Source organism: Biomphalaria glabrata, chromosome 6, assembly GCF_947242115.1.
Source record: "Biomphalaria glabrata chromosome 6, xgBioGlab47.1, whole genome shotgun sequence".
Taxonomy (NCBI): Eukaryota; Metazoa; Mollusca; class Gastropoda; family Planorbidae; genus Biomphalaria; species Biomphalaria glabrata.
In genome coordinates, this window is record NC_074716.1 from 32,495,673 (window position 1) to 32,518,381 (window position 22,709).

Consider the following 22,709-nt stretch of genomic DNA (forward strand, 5'->3'; position numbering starts at 1 on the left):
ACTTGATCCAAGAATGGGTGTGGAAGAAATTGCGTGTACAATTATCTAAGAAGACAAAGCCCCACATATTTAGCCATATCTGTGAATACTGAAGGATTAATTTCCCGTGTTGGTATGAAAGAAAATAGTTACCAGTAATTAAATGACTAATCGGTTATTTTTTAGAATTGATTCATGAATTGACTTCGCCATTGTATAAGTGTGCAAAGTTTCCACTTGATCCGAGAATGGGAAGTGGGAGGAAAAAACGTGTTTAGACATTTTACCAGACAGACAGACAGACAGAGTGAGTAGATATCAGCTTTGTACCAGACAGACAGAGTGAGTTGATATCAGCTTTGTACCAGACAGACAGAGTGAGTTGATATCAGCTTTGTACCAGACAGACAGAGTGAGTTGATATAAGTTTTGTACCAGACAGACAGGGTAAGTTGATATAAGCTTTGTACCAGACAGACAGAGTAAGTTGATATAAGCTTTGTACCAGACAGACAGAGTGAGTTGATATAAGCTTTGTACCAGACAGACAGATTGAGTTGATATAAGCTTTGTACCAGACAGACAGAGTGAGTTGATATAAGCTTTGTACCAGACAGACAGAGTGAGTTGATATAAGCTTTGTACCAGACAGACAGATTGAGTTGATATCAGCTTTGTACCAGACAGACAGAGTAAGTTGATATAAGCTTTGTAAAAAAACAAAAACAAAAACTAAAAAAAAAAGTAGACTCAGGTAAGTCAAAGTAACACATTCATTAAGGTGCAGGTTTGACCAGGTTGTGTTTGTTTAGATGACACGGTCACAGGACAAGAGTCAGGCGAGGTTCTCAAACTGGTGTGGGTTAAGAAGTTGTGTACAAAATAGCAGCCATTTTAAATACACATTTATCACGTACACATTTATAACAGTGCGGCCTTGCTTTTTGTTCAAACCAATCCCACAATCAAGTTCACCATCTAATTGTCTTTCACTCAATGAAGCTTTACTATGTGTAAGTCATCTCTGTCTTAAGGTGTCTTACTCTCCTTACAGATTACAAAAGTTCTTCCAAGAAGCATCGTTCCCAGGGTACGATATGTTGTTGTACTGACTCATAGTTGAGCTAACACATTGGGTGAAGGTTAAGTCATCAAGATAGCCACATAGTCATAAAGATAACCCCAAAGTCATCAAGATAGCCACATAGTCATAAAGATAGCCACATAGTCATAAAGATAGCCACATAGTTATCTAGCTTTTCATATATTTTTTAAACATAGATTTTAAATATTTTTTCAAATACTATCTTGATATATAAACAAGCTTCTGCGAGTTTAAAAATAGAGTTCTTTTTTTTTATTTGTTTAAATATTTTGAAAATGATTGAGATGAGGGTCACACCAAACCGCACAGAGTGACACCGAACCAGCCACGCCTGTAATAAGCACTGACTCTTTTTGCTACTAAACAAATATATGTTCAGATCTTCAGTCTCTTGCCAACTTTAACTTTAGATGCATCATAAATACAACAGTGTATCTAATTTTTTTTTGTCTAAAATTGCAAGTTAAAGCATAGATCTAAAAGGCTGCTATCTTAACTTCCTGTTACGATCTTTTAGGCAGTAAGTCCAAACAGATGTTTGTTTTGTCAAAGTCAGTGCTGGATTTACCTATAGGCAATATAAGCTACATCTTATGGTCCCTAGTTGCTTGGATTCCTTTAAAAATAGTTCCTGGGATATTTTCAATTATTTCGTTTGAAGAATGAAAGTTATGTTGACTACAAGGAGCCCCATATCTCATAGAGCATACCAAATATGAATCCGATACTGGTGAAAGTAAGTACTACTCAAATAAAATTTTAAAAAGTTCCCCTCTCAGGCCTTGCGGTCTATAGGACAGACGATGTAAAGGTCATCTGCTTCAGTGGCCCAATGTTAATGAGAGTGTCATGTAGCCAGCACAACGAACGACCGCCTGTACACTACTAATATCAGCTACCCATTAAAATTAGGTGGACCGAGGGCGTCCTAAAAATCATGAAGCACTTTACCATTTCAGCCACCACACCCTCTGTGTACTAATAAACATTTGTCACTGGGGCGCCATGTCTAGTCGGTAGCGACAAATGACATTGAAACACTCTGACTGATAGTGGAAATAAAAAGAAAACAGTTTCTAAATTCCCGTTCTAGACTTACTGGATAGGATCAGATGTAACTGTGTTGTAAATAGGTGCAAATCGAATTCAAGGATTTATATGTCATAGAAAAACATTTTCTAGGAAATAGTTCCTCGTGTAGTTGAAAAACATTTGATAATAATTGTATACTGTTTTACAATGGACCTCATTCACCAATCGTAAATAAACACATTTAGCCACCTCATAATATTGATAAAACAATGAAAAATACGTATCACGTGACAGCCTTTATGGATTACATAATTTGTATAGAAGATATAGAGAATCACGTGGCTAAATGTTTGTTTACGATTGGTGAATGAGGTCCATTGGATGTGTGCTACCTCTCTACGCTTACTCAAAAAAGACTAGACTGTTAACTTCGAAAAGGAACATTTAGAAAGCAGACGAGAATCTGGACATTTTGTGCCCCTTGCCGCCCCCTTGAAACTGCTAAGAGCGTTTCACATTCATCAGACACGAAGGGCACTCCCACCCACCCCCATTTTTCAATCTTAAGTCTATCAGAGCCACTAGGTCACCAACATGAATGTCATCAAAAGGTCATCTGGTCAAGTGGCCCAACAGCAGATGTCATCAGTAGGACTCCCACATAAGTAACTCAGAGATAAATAGCATTCAAGGCACCACAGCGACTATATGCCTGTGAAACATGGCGACCATACTCTCATCTCTGATGTGAGAATTCACTACAACAAAAGGTTGAAACCGCTAAGACGCCGAAGTGTTGTGGAAAACTCGCCATTCCAGTTTCGAGAAATAAAAGAAATTACTTTTGCGGCTTGTGGAAGGAAACATCTCTAGGGGACCAACTCTTGTGTTGTTCCCTAACATGTTCAAAATTATTTCATTTATTCACACACATTAAAAAAAATGACAAGGATTAGAAGAACTTTCAATACATAGGATACCAACCATTGAGATGTAATTGAAGAGCTTCAGAGACAGGATCCAAACCATAGAGGGGCATCAAGTTATATTATTAAATCCTCCCAAGTAAAGGAACTGTGAACAATGCTACAAGCACATTTCCGTATGCTGGCATAGTTACATACATAGAGAATATTACGTCCAAATAATTGACATGACAAACGTTTGAATGGAACATATGGAAGAATTGCCACCATGTCATCAATGGAACTACTTTCATCTTAATTTTGCCAATTAATAAATTTAAAAAAAAGAGAAGAATATAAGAGAAAGATTTTGTAACGCAAATAAGAAAGTGCCCCCTGTGTAAGTACTGCGTAACTATGTATTGTATCCTTTATATGTAGCTGCAGAGTAACATGACCTGACACTTAGTTCATGCTTTAAAAATGGTTTATATGTATGTGCATACATAATTTTATATACAAAAGTGCACGCATTAAGAAGGCCATTAACAGGTTTTGTTTCTAAGAAGATAATTTCATTAGTTTTATTTCGGTCATTGGAAAGATACAAAAAGTTTTTTTAGTATATCGATAATTACTGGTCTATGTTGTGCGGTATTGTTATAGTAGCAATGCAAACTTTATAAGTTATTTAAGCCATGTTTTAAATATGGTGTGAATGTAAGTTTAAAAAATACATATTTGCTATTAAAACAACAAACCAGTTCATTTTTAGAAGACCACGAACAGCTGTTGCATTTATTTTTAGGCAAATACAGGACATGGTGAAATCAGATTTTTAGTTTTTAAATGACAGTCGGAAAGATAGACATCCCAAAGACAATAGTTTCCATTCTCTACGTGGTATGAAGGCGACTTTAAATAAAAGCATAAACACTTTGAAGCAATGTTAAGTAACTTCCCCTCCCCAACACCCCAGCCCCCACCAAAAAAAAAAAACAAAAAAAAAATTTACAACAGATGTGGTGGGTTGTTTTTCACTTTTATTTATATTTTATATGTTTTTGTTTGTTTGTTTTGTTTCTGTGAGCCTTTCAAGCGTTCAGGTGATAAGATAAAAATGTAGCCAATGACATAATTTCAGGTTGTAACCCATCACGAACATCTCCAATGTAAGACTTTCTGATAGATCTGCTTCACCCCCCCCCCCCCCCCACGGTACCCAAGTGTCTAATGTGTACGTTATATAGTTTGATTTTCTATTTTTAAATTTGTAGTTTTGTTCTCATCGAACTCTTTACAGTTTGTCATAATTAAACTACAGACAAAACTAGCCAACAATCTTAACGTTAAAATTGATAGAGTTTGAAGATTGACGGTTAAACGAACATGATAAACAATAGTCTATACACATTCACAAAAAGTGGTAGACAGACAACAGAGTGACAGACACGCAGACCAATAGAATAGATAGATAGATAGATAGATAGATAGATAGATAGATAGATAGATAGATAGATAGATAGATAGATAGATAGATAGATAGATAGATAGATAGATAGATAGATAGATAGAGACACCAAAACAGCAAGTTACTTATCCACCATCCTCCACAAATACATCCATCTATACCTCCATGATCCTACATCCTCTCCATTTTGCTTATTGATCTTGAATAATTAATTCCCTCTGAAAACAAATATGAAAGGGGTCCTGCTGAAGTTCCTATCGCCATAATGTAATGTTCAACTAACAGCACCCAACTGGCCAAGTCTTGATGTACGCTTCTTACTGACGTTACATCAGTCACTCTATCTGGTTAGGGATAGATCATAGACTATATATGTAATATATAGTCTATGGGATAGATAAATGACTCACTTGTCTACGTGAAAAAAAGAAAAGAGAGAGGCAGAGAAAAAGAGAGGGGAAAGAAAGAGCTAGAATGCGAAAGAGGAGAGAGAGAAAAAGAGAAAATTCTTCTGAGAGATGATAGTTGAGAGCGGTCTAAAAATATTATTTCATACCTGACAACATATGTGATGTTAAAAGAAAGAAAAAGAAGCAGAATTTTAAACAATGAACCTATTGATTTATTTGAGTCTGAAACGATTTGAATGTTATGTTTTTAGGAACTAGCTTTGTTTCAAAATTCTGGTATTGATTTGTTTTATCTGGACTCGTTAAACCATAGAACATGTTGCAAGGGACACAAACAAACAAAAAAAAAAAAAAGATTTGAGCAATGGTGCCTAAACTTGTTCGACCTGGGGAGGGGGGGGGGGGAGCATTGCCGATAGCAGAAAGAAAAACAAAAAAACTTCGCGTTCAATGTAAATGAGCCTCGATGTTTTTATTATGCAGCGTGGGTGGTCAAAAAGTTTCAAGATGCAGGATTAAGCTGGCCTGATGTAAACCCAAAGGTAATAGTTTGGTAATCGTTATATGGGAGATGAAGTTTGGCGAAATGGAAAGTTGAGATTTCGTACACACTGATACTACATAGATCTTCATGGTGCAAGTGACAGAATTCAAAGATTTGAATAAGACAAGCTCAAGATGAGTCAAATAAAACCCAGACCAATCTGGAACCTAAGAGAAAGAAGGACAAAAGGACTAGGTTTTTGTCCACTCATTGTACATCTAAATGGGGCCGTACTTGACTGACTCCTTGACTATAAAATGTTAAAGAACTCAGGTTTTGAGACTGAACAAATGTTAACCAATTACAAAGGTTATATCAAGTCTGTTTGTTTGTTTTACATGTTTCGGATGTTCCTTCTGAGTTGAAGATAGTTTACTTCCTAGTCCAAACCTCCCGCAGGACGACGGGGGATGGGAGCGGGCAGGGTTTGAACCCTCGACCGTCGATAAATCCGAACGACAGTCCAGCGCGCAAACCGCACGACCAGGCAGCCATCCTGTCTGTCTGGAACAATGTTTGTACACATGATTTCTTCCACACTTATTTACGGATCAAGTAGAAACTGTGCACAATTATTTGTTGTACCTAAAAAAAAAAAACACGAATCAATCAAAATCCCGACATCAATCAATAAAAAAATTAAACAATTAGTTCATTAAGTATTGGTAATTCATAATTCTGTTTGGTATTAAAAAAGGGAAATAAATGTTACATATTGAGAGATGCAGCTGTAAATGTGAGGTTATTTCTCTTTTTTCTCCCTTTTTCCTATTTCGTATCAGGCTGAAATTGTGCTGATAGCTATTCATGGTCGATTACAATACATGAGTGAATTTTTTTTTTAATTAGTTAATCAATGAGTGGTAAAAAAAAAAATTTTTGTTCTACTTAGAAGAAAGGGAGCTTATTCCTACTGTATGGAGAAATATGCCAGTGATTTTTGCTACTATTTCATTTGGATACTTTGTTTTTTAAATAAGATTTTTAATTAATATTTTTTCTTTTACATTTAGATCTTGGACAACGGCTGAAACATGTAATCTAATATAATACTATATTCGAAAAAAAAACAACTGCATTTGCAATTGCTGTGTTAACGACTCAATGGCGGTTGTCATTTTAAACTTCTTTTTTTCCTTCCATTTACAACCAAACCAGAAAATGCATGATCTCAAATCAATCTAGGTCTGTAAGATGATACCTAGGTTTGGAAAACAATTCAAGGGGAAGGGGTTAGATTGGTGTATATAAAAAAAGAAAAGAAAAAGCCTTAAGGATTTCTTTTTGATCAGCTAAAGAAATGAGTCTCGTAGGTGTGAGTAAGTCTGGCTCGTAGCTAACTTACAGATATGTGCACACATGCATTAATACACGTTGGACGTAATCATCTTCTTTTTCGAAGTAACGTCTGTATTAAATAAGATAAGATAAGATAAACTCACATATATGCGCGCTATGACACACACACACACACGCAGAGATCCACATGTACACATAAAGATACAAAAATATATGTTCACATATAGTAATTTATCTGTAAATATTTCAATTCGGTTACATTTTCTTCCCAGTAAATTACATTTTTAAAAAGTAAGATCAAACACTATTCTCTAAAGGACCCCTCGCCAACTGTTCCTCCAAGGACATAAACAAAAAAAAGAAAGCAACGACCTAGCCATAAGCCAGACAAAGCAAATGTGTAGAAATGTGTTAGTCTGACATTTGATCGCGTAACAATGTCAGCCATGGATCACATCTAGCACCTTTCCAGTTCCCATCGAACCCCTCCCAATCGAAATGCTTACAATACATGACCCTTGACCTTCAGAGCTAATATAAGTTGGTCCCTAACAGTTTGTCATCTAAACAATGACTGGATTCCATACATCCCCCTTCTCTTATCTCAATTTTACGAAGTTTTTTGTTCTTTTGCTTTAACTATTCAATTTTCTGTTTATATATATATATATATATATATATATATATATATATATATATATATATATATATATATGACTAGGTCAAACGCTTTGGTCAAGTCAAGGCGTTTGACCTTGGCAGCAAAACCGGCTTGTTTGCCGTATTAGAGAGAATCGGCTGTCCAAACAAGCTACGGAAACTAGTGTCAACTTTTCATGAAAACATGCAGGGCACCGTAAAGTTTGACAGTTCCGCCTCTAGGCCATTCTCCACCAAAAGCAGAGTAAAACAAGGATGTGTTCTGGCTCCAACAGTATTCGGCATCTTCTTTTCAGTTGTACTCACCAGTGCTTTTAAATCCCTGGAAGATGGAGTATATATCCACAGTAGATCTGATGGAAAGCTATTTAACCTGGCAAGCCTTAAAGCTAAAACAAAGAGACGGCGCAACAGCTGTTCGCCGATGATGCCGCACTGATATCTCATTCACATGACGGATTGCAGAGGTTTGTGAATGCTCTGGCAGATGTTTATCAAGAGTTTAGCCTTGCAATAAGCCTCTCCAAGACCAAAAGCCTGGCACAAGATGTCTCAGAAATACCAGTGATACATATTGGAAATCACACACTAACGGTGGTGCAGGAATTCACATATTTGGGGACAACAATAGCCAGCAACCTAGATTTAGACATTGAGCTGACAAAAAGAATAGGAAAGGCTTCTGCAGCAATGGCAAAACTCTCCAAGCGTGTGTGGGAAAATACCAAATTGACTACGGCAACAAAAATCCTGGTCTACAATGCCTGCGTTCTGAGCACACTTCTTTATGGCAGTGAGAGCTGGGCAACTTACATGCGCCAAGAACACAGATTAAATAGCTTCCACCTACGCTGCCTGCGACGTTTTGAAACGGGCCAAAAGGCACAGCATCTATGCGCTCCTTCAACAGAGAAGACTACGCTGGCTCGGTCATGTCACTCGCATGCCATATGGAAGAATCCCTAAAGACATCCTATACGCTGAGCTTGCAGAAGGAGTCAGACCCAAGGGCCGCTCAAGACTAACCTACAGAGATTCTGCAAGCGAGACATGAGAGCCACGGGCATCGACCAAAGTATGTGGGAGGAGATAGCCCAAGACCGGACAGCATGGAGACAGACTGTACGTGATGGTACGAACTTCGCCGAATGCAAAAGAAACGAAGCTGCCTCAGCCAAAAGAAAGAAAAAGAAAGCTGCCTGCTAGCTAGCCCTAACACAGATGCATATACATGAATGAACTGTGGCAGACTCTGCCGCTCCAGAATTGGCTTGATCAGTCACCCAGATTCTGCTCCATCTCAAAACGTAACCAAAGCGCATCCATTGTCTTCCGAGACAGAAGGAGCCATATATGTATATATATTTCTGGTCCTTGAATGGTCTTCAATATTTCTTGATCAAACAATAACAACTAATAAAAAGGTCATATGATCATATTAAAAATTACGTACATGAGCTAACCAATCAAATGACTTAATACATCTACACATGGCAAATTACAAGTTTGTAAGTTTATACATCTTATTTTATCATATAATACAAACGTGTGCTGACAAGATATGTGAATTTGTCCACTGCGTTTATATCCTGTCCATTTATAGTGATGCTTGGATCCGAGTAGGCTTTCCCAGGAGCAGGTAGATATAAGACTTCAGTCTTGTTCGTATTGATGGTAAGGCCAAAGTCTGAGCATGCTCTTGAGAAGTCTTTTATATATACATTTCTACAATTACCAGAAAGCGCTTCAGGGACACCCTCAAAGCTTCTCTGAAGGCGTTCAGCATAGACCCAGGCACCTGGGAGACAGAGGCACATGACAGAGCATCATGGAGTCGCGCTGTGAAAACTTGCGCACAGGTTGCTGAGGAAAAAAAGAACAACGCTGGCAGAAGAAAAACGCCAGAAAAGAAAAGCAAGGCAAACGACACTAACTCCAGCTGGAATAACCTGCCCAGTGTGCGACCGAACATTCCGGGTTCACATAGGTCTCACCAGCCACATGAGGAGGCACAAAACCCCAGTGCAAAGCCCTCAGCCCCCTGGATGACAAAGTGGTCATCATCGAACCACGATGGACGAACTATATATATATATATATATATATATATATATATAGACGTTACTTCTAAAAAGAAGATGATTACGTCCTACGCGTCATGCATTTAGTCATACAAATTAACCAATGACTTAAATTCTGTCAATTCACTGGTTTTCCTGACTAGCTCAGGCAACCCATTCCATGCTCTAATAGTACTAGGGAAGAAGGAGTATTTGTACAAATTTGTCCTAACATAGGGGACGAGGAATGTGTCTTTATCTCTGTGTCTTTCTGGGTATTTTATTAAATTTTGTTTTTATATTTGAAGATTATGGTTCAGTGTTTTGTATAATTGCTACTTTACTTTTGAGTCCTTTGTCCTGAAGGCTTTCTAAATTTAGTGATTTTACTAAAGGTGTTACTCTAGTCAAATGTGAATATTCGTTTGTTATGAATCTCACTGCTCTATTTTGTGTCTGTTCCAGTTTCTTAATGTTTTCTTGAGTTGAGGGGTACCAAACGGTGGATGCATATTCCATTATTGGCCTAACCAAGGTTAAATAACATTTTAATTTTATGTTCTTATTTGATTTATAGAAATTTCTTTTATATATACATTTCTACACTTACCAGCCGGATATGACCCGCGGCTTGCGGGCCTTAGTTTGGGTACTACTGATCCACTAGATTGAATTGAGATCAAACTTGGAGAACGTTCACTTCACAGTTTTTGTTTATTTTGCCACAAAATAAAATGTACATTATGAAAATAGGCTAAACCTTTCAGCCGACATAATCATATCCAATATAAATTAATTGTGAAAACGGATTTAAATAACAAACGCACGCAGAGAAGTATACTTATTTAATAGAGGTACTTTTAATCTTTTTTATAGGGTTGTGGGAGGGACATCAAACATACACTACAGCCTCCGCCATGATCTAAGGAACTTTTATGCCAAATTTTATCAATATTGATCAGACAGTTTTAATGTTTATTCGGGACATACATGCATACATACATACATACATACATACATACATACATACACCTTACTTTCTGTTTTATATATTAAATAAAGTGCGTAAGTCAGAGTGGGGTCTTCATACCCACTATATATACTGCACTCTTCCTTATTAGCACCGGATAACAATGTCATGGCTGTAAAGACCCAAGAAATATACATCCAAAGTGTTCCTACAGTCTCCTTGAGTTCAATCGAACAACTTAAACACAAGTACTCATAGTTGCTGTTCGCGTTAATCGAGCTCAAGATGCAAGCGTCATCGCGTTAACTGAAGATTTCAATTGACAAAGACAAACATAAGTAAGAAAAAAAAAAGAGAGAGAGAGGGAGAAAATACAAAGACAGAAAAAAAAGAGAAATATGAAAAAAATACATAGATTGAAAATAAAGCAACTTGGATAAATCAAGATTTGTTGGCTAGAGAGGTTCGTTTCATTGTCAAGTCCTTTTCTACTTTTCACTTCAGCAGTTTCGTTTCTAGGTTCAGTCACCCCTGGGTGCAATTTATCTCTTCGCCCTTTCGACGCTCAATATTGGATACAATTTATCTCTAGCTGGCTGACATATATGGCAAGGCCTTGAAAATGTCAGCGCTCAGGTCTCACTCGAAGTCAAAGAAGAGAAGAGAGTGTTACAGACATTACCAGTAAACAAAGTTTCGAGGCTACACAGTACGAATGTCTTGCTAAGTGTTTCAATGGCCGCTGAAAGTGTAGGATTGTCTTGACTTCCGCTTTCTTAGTATTGACTGTCAGATTAGAGCGTGCTTACTATCGCGGTGTTAGGTCCACATCAAGTTAGTAGGCATTAGATAGATAGATAGATAGATAGATAGATAGATAGATAGATAGATAGGTAGATAGATAGATAGATAGATAGATAGATAGATAGATAGATAGATAGATAGATAGATAGATAGATAGATAGATAGATAGATAGATATTAGATCTATCATTATTTTTAATGATATAATACTGATATGATAATACTATCGAAAGTAAATGGATGTGGTGGTTGAATGGCAAAGCGCTTGGCTTCTGAAACGAGGAGTCTCGTGTTTGAATACCAGTGAAGATATTGGTGAGTTTCGGAATTTTAAGTTTTAAGATGCCCTAATATTAATAGTTTGTGAAACTAAAGGCGATAGGTCGTTGTGCTTGTCACATGACATCCTCGTTAACCGTCGGCAATTGAAACAGATTAGATTTACATCATCTGCCCTATAGATCGCAAGGTTTAAGATTGGCATTTTACGCTTTACTATCGAAAGCTAAGCTCTTGGTTGTCTATAACTGAGCTGTTTAATTTCATTGTAAGATAGAATCCCGGTCGTTCTAATCTGGGTTGTGAATATTAAAACCCTAACCCAAACCTGGAGAGAAAAATTCCACGTGAGTCCCATAGACCTTTTTCTATTCCAGTGGCATATGGAGCAGAGTGAGAGAGAAAGAGGATGTCTACTACATCTATACACATTAAACATTATGTAGGTAACTAAAATGTGAATAAAGTTTTGCTGAGAATGAAGACGTGATGATAGTTCGTGTAACGATCCTTCTTCTTACTCATCCACTGTGTCTGTCCAACGCCTTTGTCACTAGGATAGAAAACTTAAGTGAATGTTAATCTATCCGGAAAGGGCAGAGAACATCTCGCCTCAAAAAAATTACAGATAGGAATGTATATTCGTGGCCCCTCACGATTCCTCGTTGTTAAACACATAGTGACCAGCGACGATTGGCTAAGGGCTGTAGCCAATGGCCGGTACTTCGGCCAGCAATCAGCGATCAGACTACAGTTATATTTACATTATTTGTATTAGCCACAGAACTACTGACATTGACGTACAAGGATGCTACAATGTAAGCCTGTGGAATGGATCATCAAACAAATAGATCCTAATGACATCTTTCTTTATTAACTTTAGTTTCATCTTTACTTTACACCCATTTCTATGCAGACTTTCAAAATACACATTTTGTTGTTGTGTGTGTGTGTGTATGCCGATAATCAACTGAACATCTCAAGTCGTTTGGAGAAATGAAAGGGTGAGGGTAGCGACCGAGGGCTTTTGAGACTTTAGAAAATGTTCACACTAAATAACAATTTTATAACCTGTTCATGCGATAATTTACTTGCTAGATCAAGATCTATACAGATATAAGACATGTAGCTTATTGATGTTAAAACCTCTTTGCATAAATTTCATTTGTAAATAAAGTAAATCTAGGATCTAGTCTAGTTATTTCAAAATAAGCGAGACTTGAAAGAGAATTATAAGAGGCAAAGAGAAAAAAAGAGAAGAGAGAGAGAGGGGGGTGTAGGTGAACGAGAGAATTCCATCAATAGAGAAAAAAATGCAACTTACATATTTGCCCTACTGCGTCACACAAATTGCCTGCAGTTCAATATTCTAGGTCAACACATTTATTCCCAGGTGCGTGTAACACACTGCCTTCAAATCCAGTTCTGTATCCCTGCCGATAGTTCCAATAATTTATTATCCGTGCGGCCTTGATATTTCAAAAAGCTCCGAGAACACGGCACCACATTTTAAGAATGATTTAATTGAATCAAGCCTAAAAGGCGAATCTCATTCAGTATGTCAATAAGGGAAGAAGAAAAAAAATGCAACATTTCCTAATAGTGCGAGAAAGAGAGAGTGGAGTGTTTTGTAACTGCTACTAACTGTAACCGAACGAGCCGGTATTGTAACGAAAAAAAAATAGAGAGAGAGAGAGGGCGAAGGAGGAGAGGTGAGGACGTACTGGCGAAAAGGGGGGCGACTTTTGCATTAGGCGGTTCTAAAGCTTTACGTCAGTGGCTGACTCAGACGCAAAAAACACCCGACGTGCGGGGGCGATGCGAGTAATGACGAGAGAATGACGGCGCGGTAAAAGGGACGTTACTCCTTGTTTCTGTTCAATGCAGACGATAAATGTTAGTGAAACAAAAATAAGAACATTGAGCAGAATAAATTAATCATTTTTTTTTCTTTAAATGAGCACATTGCAGTATTTAGTAGATCGGTGGAACAATTAAGGTTCTGAATGCTCCCTTATAGTTTATCCATAAAATTGCTTAATAACTCATTCTCAATACTCTTAGTGTGATCGAACATTATAAGACTATAGGAACTCCTAAAATAACATGCACGGCATTCCAGAGTTCCAACGACTTTTCTTCTCTATATCCGAAGAAGCATTTTTTTTTAAATAAAAGTTTAATATTTAAAAAAGTCTTAGTTAGCATTTGTGAGGTAGATATTAAAGCTTTAGTAAAAAGGTTGTATGATCTTATCTTTTTTGTATGATCTTATCTTTTTCTTTATCTCCTTTTTTTTCTTCTTTTTTTTTTCTTCTTCTTTTTCTTTTTTTGTCAATATTACCGTTTCAGTTTTTTTCTAATATTGTAGCTCTATGTTGAGCAGATATTTGAACAATTTTCAGAGGGGAAAAAAAAGAAGCTCCAAATTCAACGCTAATAAGGCTATGGGGGTATGTGTCATCGGACACTACAAATAGCTATTTGTAATGACGTCATTGTTCACAGATTGTATAACAAAAGACCTTAGTCATTCTAGCGTCTTGTCATTGTGCACACTCTCAACAATGAACGCTACGATGAAGAGTTTTGGAGAATTTTTTGTTTTAAACGTAACGTTGTCTGTCTGTTCTCCGATCTGTCACTCTACTCGATGTGTCCATACTAAATAACAAAGGTGGGATCAATAGAGGAGGAGGAAGTCGTGAATGCCTGAGGGAGGGGGAGGTATATTCTTATATATTTCTATATCCTATCTTATTTTAAAAATTACTGACATTCATTCAAAAAGAAGATAATTAATAATTATAATTATTATTATCTTATTTATAAAATGCTGTTATCTAACTTATTGTAGGTTGAAGGCGCATAATAACATAACAGACATAAGTAAAAGAGTTAAAATGAAAAACCATATTTAAAAAAAGGTTTTAACAGATAGGTCTTAATGTTCTTCTTCAATATAGTGTAGCATGTTGTCTGTCTGAGATCAACGGGGAGTTAGTTCCAAACCTTAGGTCCGTGCACTGAAAATCCAGCGAACCGTAGCTTTTGGCGCGACTAGAAGCGTTGAGTCTATTGTGCGCAGTGTTCTCTGGGGGACATATGGAGTAATCAGTTCACTAAGGTACAAGGACATTTCTTTTTTATAGATGCACTGATGAAAAAAGTGTGGCCACATTGTAACCGATTCTTGCATTCAAGTGAATCCAATTAACGTCCTATGCGTCGTATACGTATAACGTGTGTTAACCTTTTCGTGCATATTAATTAAAGATTTTAATTGATAAGTTATAGATTTTATGTTTTGTGAACTTTTCAGCACCGTAAAATCACATTTCTGAGGTCTTACGTTTGTATCAATCTTATTTTGTAGTTGGCAACAGTGATCTTTCAATTTTGCGTCCTTTACGTTCTTTACTTTTACTATTCATTTCCAAATCTCTCCCCATCTTCCTCTTGTATTTTTCTTTAGGCTTCCCTTATAGAGCCTTATAGAGCCTTCACACTTCTCTAGATCGCTTTCTCTTCTCTGCTCCTGTATTATATTGCAAAACGGATCTTGAAAATCGAAAGCTGAACAAAGTGGAGATTACTTGGTTTCAAATTCATTGTAAAAATGTCTATAAAATGTTTTATTCCTACAAAGACAAAATGCGTTTTAATGTCTTTAATAAAATGCCCCGTGCATGATAGATCTACACATGGACATGAATTAAGTTTAAATTTAAACCATGCAGATAAAAGCGTCCCAAGTTCACACAGATAAAGAGATCTTAAGAAGAAATTCAGTTAAAGTCAAGTTTCTGAATATGTGTTCAAATGAGACATACTTGAACACCAGGACCTAGCAAAATGTTTTACCGATAAAGCGTCTTTGCGAATAAGCCCAATCAGAGAGCTGAAGACATCACAGCGTTTTTGTTATTGTTTGCAGTTTATTTAGCACGCGGAGAATCACGCGATCTCAGCAGCGGCGTGACCTGACATCTTTCCTGTGGAGGGCGCAGAGCGAGATTGGGTGTGATCACTGAGTGATAAGTACGAACGATAATGTGGCGAAAGAAATTCCACGTCTCGTCTCTTAATAGTAAATCTACTCATGGCAGCCTGGTCGAGTGGTATACGCTCCTGACAGTCGTGAAAATGGTCCCAGTTTCAAAGCTTTCCCGCAGCTATCTCCTGGTGTCCTGCAGAAAGTTTGGGCTGGGAATTGGATGTCTTCATCACTTCATTAGATAAATGTCATTTCTAATAATAGTAATAATACATTTTTAATGCTGTTTAATTTGTGGCGTTTAAAGATATATTTGGATCTACAGATTTTTTTGTTTATTTTTAGAAACCTGCCTCGGGCACTAGCAATTTTGACAGTAGATCGCTGATGTTTTCAAAATGTAAAAATATTTGGCATGTTTTGGATGTTCCTTTAGAGTTGAAGATAATCTACTTCCTAGTCCAAGCCGACGGGGGATGGCAGCAGGCAGGTATGAACCCGGGGCCATAGAGACAACCAAATGACAGTCCAGCACGACCAAGCAGCTGATAAGTTAGGCAATAAAAAAACGTGGACAAAACAGTGATTACGAGTTTGTAAAACTACATGAACTCAATGCTTGTTTACTTGTGTTACATTACACATAATTTATATATTATAATTTTAATCACATACTGTCCTCAGGGTGTATAAAAATTAACAAAGAAACTCGGATTTGACCCAACCTCTAGCAATCAACGTTTTGGGGGGAAATAAACGCTTAAGTGTGTCAGTCCCTTATATGTACTTTCAATGTAAAACTAATTCAATAAAACACGCGATGAGAATATACTACTAACAATTTGTCGGTACGAAATGTCTGTGAACAATTTGTCGTGTTCCCGTTCTCTTGTCCTATGCAATTTTCGCGCCAGTTTTCTTTGTCCACCCTGTGCCCGCTTTCTTTCCCTTAGCTGGCCTTATAGGAGTCTTTTAGTGATGCAGGAGTCTTCCATTCTGCCCTTAGCTGGCCTTATAGGAGTCTTTTAGTGATGCAGGAGTCTTCCATTCTGCCCTTAGCTGGCCTTATAGGAGTCTTTTAGTGATGCAGGAGTCTTCCATTCTGCCCTTAGCTGGCCTTATAGGAGTCTTTTAGTGATGCAGGAGTCTTCCGTTCTGCCCTTAGCTGGCCTTATAGGAGTCTTTTAGTGATGCAGGAGTCTTCCATTCTGCCCTTAGCTGGCCTTATAGGAGTCTTTTAGTGATGCAGGAGTCTTCCATTCTGCCCTTAGCTGGCCTTATAGGAGTCTTTTAGTGATGCAGGAGTCTTCCATTCTGCCCTTAGCTGGCCTTATAGGAGTCTTTTAGTGATGCAGGAGTCTTCCGTTCTGCCCTTAGCTGGCCTTATAGGAGTCTTTTAGTGATGCAGGAGTCTTCCATTCTGCCCTTAGCTGGGCTTATAGGAGTCTTTTAGTGATGCAGGAGTCTTCCATTCTGCCCTTAGCTGGCCTTATAGGAGTCTTTTAGTGATGCAGGAGTCTTCCATTCTGCCCTTAGCTGGCCTTATAGGAGTCTTTTAGTGATGCAGGAGTCTTCCGTTCTGCCCTTAGCTGGCCTTATAGGAGTCTTTTAGTGATGCAGGAGTCTTCCGTTCTGCCCTTAGCTGGCCTTATAGGAGTCTTTTAGTGATGCAGGAGTCTTCCATTCTGCCCTTAGCTGGCCTTATAGGAGTCTTTTAGTGATGCAGGAGTCTTCCATTCTGCCCTTAGCTGGCCTTATAGGAGTCTTTTAGTGATGCAGGAGTCTTCCGTTCTGCCCTTAGCTGGCCTTATAGGAGTCTTTTAGTGATGCAGGAGTCTTCCATTCTGCAGACGTGGCCTACCCATCGTAACTGAGATTGCATCAGAGTTGTCTGGATAACTTATAAGCCCGGTCCTGCGTACATATCAATGTCTGATATTTTGTCTTGCCATCTACATTCAGTCTTTTTCTGAGGCAGATCATTTGGAAGTGGTTCAGATTTGTTTTCCCTTGTCTTCCGTATACTGTCCACGTTTCTGTAAATGCATACACACACACACACACACATATGCAGAAATACATATTGCATATATGTATAAGCCTATACATTATTCGTTCAATAGAATGACTTTATCCAAACCCCTTTTGGTTACACCTCTGTTTACCCGACGCACTGAACATGTTCCTGTGTGTTATCTATCCTTGCACTGCCATTTTAAAATGATTAATTGATCTCTGGCTATAAAATTTCTTGAGATATAGAACTGGTATCAGTTTGTATCAACATGCCTTAGGGTTGTCTAGGGGCATGTCTAGTATAAGCGCGACCAGTTTTAACTTTGGTGATCTACAGACATTTGTTTATTTCTTTTACAGCCTTACACTTTGGATTGGTTAACACTGCTGTTATCAATGCGAGACACAGACAACATATCTACGAGACATTCCCACCTGTCTCAGGGACAAATAGAACGCTTATAAGCATTTCACTTCAATAAACGGAGGACGGCATTTAAGTTGATCTAACTTTGGGCTCTAAAGACTTCAGAAGTTCACGACATAGGAACTTAAGAAACACAATGAGAACAAAAAGTGAAGATGAGTCAGAGAGAAAGACAGAGGGATGGGGAGAGAGAGAAAGACAGAGATGGGGAGAGAGAAAGAGAGAGATAGGGGAGAGAGACAGAGAGAAAGAGAGGGAGATGGTGAAAGAAATACTTAGAGAGATGAGAGAGAGAAAGAGAAATTAGAAGAGAGAGAGAGATGAGAGAGATTGGGGGAGACATGGAGAGGAAGAGAGAGAGAGAGTTGAGGAGAGAGAAATGGAGAGAGAGAGATGGAGAGAGGGAGATTGGGAAAGAGATTAGGAGAGACAGAGAGAGACATTGGGTAAAAGAAAAAGAGATGGGGAGAGACGTAGAGTGAGAAAGAGAGATGGAAAGAGACAGAAAAGAGGGTTGATAGGGATAGACATAGAGAGAGAAAGATGAACAGAGAGACAGAGATTGGGAGAGAGAAAGAAAACTGGGGAGAGCGAGGTGAAAAGAGAGAAATGGGGAGAGAGAGACATAGAGAGCTGGGAAGAGAGAGAGACTAAGACTACCGTGAAGTTAAAAGACAAATGCTGTTCCAATCACTGATGTGTTTCTTGTTCCTTCCTTTCAGCCTGGTCTCTCCGACTTGTTGTGGAATTTCCCATGGACTGAATCAAGGAAGAAATAGATCTAAAAATATCTCACCGAGTTCAGTTAGACAAGGGAGAATACCAGCACCCAGTTCTTTGTGCCATTATCAAAGTTTTCCAGATGCAAACATCTTTGTCGCCTTTGGTTCATTCAATCCTCGAAACGATGTATTTGTTACTTTTGTAAGTTTACATTTTGTTTTGTTTTGTGTGTGGGGGGAGGCTGTCTTTCATTATACAAACAAAAAACTCCAGTTGTTCCAAGTAAGTGAACTAGAGCTCCCCACACACACACCTTTCTCAGTGAAATCAATGAATGTCTTCAGATAGAAACTTATTGCGGAGAGCTGGGTTCAAACTTGGGACCATCATGACAGTCCTAAGAGCAATACCACGTGACCAGACAATACCACATGGGTTACATTTTCGAAGAAGGAACTGCATCTGTCATCTTTGCATCGCTCTACGAAAGGATCGACTCCAGAGTAGTTCAACTGACTGTCTAGCTTTTATTTTAGTGTAGGCCCTACTATTTCATTGTTTGTTGTTGTCTTTCCAGATTTAATAATAAGTCATTGTCTTTGACCGGACAGCATGGAGACAGATTGTACGTGACGGTACCAACTTCGCCGAATGCAAAAGAAACGAAGCTGCGTCAGCCAAGAGAAAGAAAAAGAAAGCTGCCCTGTCAGCTAGCTCTAGTACAGATGCATATAACAGCACGAACTGTGGCAGACTCTGCCGCTCCAGAATTGGCTTGATCAGTCACTCCAGATTCTGTCCTATCTCTAGACGTAACCAACGTCAGTGACTTTCTTGGATTCTTTCAGTATTTCCATGTCCACTCAAACCGTGCAATACACTCGTTCTGTTGACCAGATTTTTTTGTTGTTATGAAATTTATGGACAATTTTTATCTCTCTCTCTCTCTCTTAGTTTTTTCTCTGACTTTCTGTCTCTCTCTGTGCCTCACATTTTTGCCTCTCTCTGTTTCTCTTTCTGTCTTGCTTTCTTTCTCTCTGTGTCTCATTGTCTAACTTACCGTTATTTTTAACAGCAGCGTTGTGTTATAAGACGTAATGATCTAAAGCCTTCTGACTTCACAGTTGAAGTGCTATCATCCTGGTACCAAATTATTCTATAAAACAGAAGTCCGGGTCATCGAGTTTTCCAACAACAGACTACATGCAATTTAGTTCCTGTTTCCATCTAACTTTTCATGTATTGTCTTATAGGCGATTTTTTTTTTATAATCCGGAAATATGGGGGGGGGGAGTGATCAGTGTTCAGTTTCCCCTTTCCCCCCCCCCCCCGAAATGACTGTTGTTTTGCTTTAGTTTTTTTTTTATTGGAGAGGAAATTTTAATATTAAAGCATCACTTGCCCAAGCTTTGTAAAAGGGGTTTTCAGGTTTAAAAAACCTCATCAATAAAAAAAAAAAAAACAACTAAAACAGACTACAGTCACCTTATTCCATGAGCGTAGCCAAAGGGGTATGGGGTTTAAAAGCCCCTCAAGAGGGTCTCCCCTCCCTTTTTTTCGTCAAATTCCATGAGCTTAGCCAAGGGGGTTTAGATGCTGAAATACCAATTTCCTATTTTAAAAAAAAAAAGCTACAATCACTAAATTCCATGAGCGTAGCCAAAAGGGGTTTTGTAGTTACCCCCTCCAATAAAAAACTAAAGTAAAACTATAGTTACCATTTTAGCTTAGTTATTGGGGTTTTCTGCCAGTTGCTAGTACCCATAAATAAGATTTAAAACAAAAAAAACTAAAGCAAACTACAGACTATTTGAGGTTCATCCCTACCCCAAATAAAGCATTTCACACATTGAACATATTCTAAAGTAGAAAAGACGTCAGACAAAGTAAAGGGGACTTAATGTAATGATTATTAATTAATTACGCATAATAATGAGGCTTATCTTCGAGTCAGAAGATTAATGAGGAATGCAATATTTCCGGTGGCTACGCAGCCCCAGCTGCGACTTATATACTTTGCCATATCCACTGAAGGCAGCGAATTTTCTTTTGGTCTCAAATGTGTACCCCGCGGCCTTTGTAAGTGACCTCCACACACACATATATATATATATATATATATATATATATATATATATATATATATATATATATATATATATATATATTGTAATAACTTAAGTGAGGCAACTCAACGAGGACATAGACGTTTATTTACATAGAGACATGACAAACACAAAGGGCATCTGCCTTGAGCACAGCATCTCCATATTGAAACAGTGCAGAAACAGTGCAGCTGAGGTTTGACAGTTCAGGTGGAGGTCGATCAGTGGGAGCCACAGGCGGCAGGGAGCGTGTTTCCCACGAAACCATCCGCATTATTTTCCTCCAGTGCCGCTTTCTCTTTCTCCAGTTGACCAGGCAGTTGTTGCGACGATGACGTGGCCGTTTGACACACAAAGAGATATTGTCGAGCACTGTTTTCTTCAGCACAGCCGTTGATTGGACACGCTGTCTCAGCAGACCTTCCCGACAGACGCCTCTCAAGGGAGCTGCAGGTTCACATGCAGCCACGTTGCAAACAAAGTCCAATTCACCGCAGTCATCCTCAGACAACAGTTTCACGTCCAGAATACAGGTCTCTTCAGTTTCAAGTGGAAAATGTCTTCCTCTTGACGGCTCAGATTTAGAGTAGTCCGATTGACATTCGTCTATGCCAATGTCGATGATGATAGTAGAAGTACATATGCCCTGTTGGTGGTTTTCTTGGCATCTAAATTCTATGTGTGATACGCCGCACGTACAATTCATGGTAAACTTCTGGATGCAGTTGCCGAGCTTCGAATTTCCTTCGTAGGCACCGGAAGATAGGCAGAGGTCTTTAAAGTCCACAGCAACAGGCTCGAACGCAGACCCAACGTTGTCTTGATCTGTCCGGCTCATTGAGGTATTGGTAACAAGTACAACAGGAACAAACGCTTCAGGCACATAACAGACTTCAGTTTCTTCATTTGTCGCCTTCCGTTCGACTCGGTACATCCCGTTGAGATCATCACAGCAATCGCCATCACGTTTCTCGTCTTGAAAGTCACAACCACAAGACTTGCCCACAACACAGACACAGACGGCGCTCAAATCCCCAGCGTCTCCGTCACCACTGTTTGTGCAACCACAGTCTTGACCACGCAACTTCTTGACCAACGAGTCTACAGGCAACTGCTCCTTTACCAACGAGTCTACTCCTTCTTTCAGCTGAGACACCATTTTATCTACCTTGTTCCCCATACTGTTCATTTGGTCACACATTGCATCAATACCTTCATTTATCTTGCCAATAAGCTCATAAATCTCCGGTTCAATTTCAAATAGGTAGGTCTCCGGATCTTCGTCTTCATCAATTAGGGCTTGCCGGAGACGAGCTGTAAGCACCTCCTTGCTACCACCAAGCTTCAGGCGTCTGTAACGAAGTTCCTGCCTTAGCTCTTTAACTAAAAGCTGGTCTAGTTGTTTCAAAGATGCCATTGTGCTAGAATCCTACCTCCTCTCGTTGAGTCGCCTATAATCCCACTTCTGAGACCAATTGTAATAACTCTAGGTTAGGCACTCAACGAATAGGCATGCAACTCAACACAGTGTAACAGGAAATAAAGACAGGTGTTTATTCACTAGGACAAACACATAGCATCCTTCAGCTTCCTCAGAGTCTTTCTACTAATTTACCAGTCCTTTAGACAGCAACCCGAATGTGGACCAACGACAGCCTTCCCCGCTTCGCTCCAGGTCCCTTCTACAACCTTCTGGCAGCACCAAAAGCTGGCTTCTTAGTTTCCAAACATTCAGACTCTTCACAATCCCTGATGCACTGTTCTTCTCTCCATTCTAGTCTCTTCCTGTTTACGTTCACTAGTGCGCTAGTGCGCACCTCAAGCACTGGTGCAAGGCAGGGTTACAACAATATATATATATATATATATATATATAATGAATGTGTTTATGTGTGCGTGTCCTAAGTAAAAAACTCCTCCCCGA

General features: G+C 38.6%; 1 protein-coding gene and 1 long non-coding RNA gene across 5 annotated transcripts in view; one reads left to right on the forward strand and one right to left on the reverse strand.

The window, feature by feature from the left end:
- The window catches only part of LOC106071652 (uncharacterized), a 32,738-nt gene extending 19,536 nt beyond the window's left edge, over positions 1-13,202 (reverse strand). The window contains exons 1-2 of one of the 2 annotated variants that reach the window (XM_013231811.2): positions 12,842-13,202; positions 4,654-4,836 (exon numbers count right to left, since the gene is read on the reverse strand). The gene's annotated coding sequence lies outside the window, so the exon portion shown is untranslated. The remainder of the gene's footprint in view (positions 1-4,653; positions 4,837-12,841) is intronic. The other variant, XM_013231810.2, reaches the window with a different exon arrangement.
- Positions 10,942-19,957, forward strand: LOC106071653 (uncharacterized). Of its 3 annotated transcripts, XR_008778532.1 has the most exons (4): positions 10,942-11,269; positions 11,472-11,553; positions 17,891-18,881; positions 19,258-19,957. It is a non-coding gene; the product is annotated as an uncharacterized LOC106071653 (long non-coding RNA). The 3 variants fall into 3 exon arrangements; XR_008778534.1 differs by lacking the exon at positions 11,472-11,553; XR_008778533.1 differs by lacking the exons at positions 10,942-11,269; positions 11,472-11,553 and adding an exon at positions 12,324-12,521.
- The last annotated feature ends 2,752 nt before the right edge of the window (positions 19,958-22,709 follow it).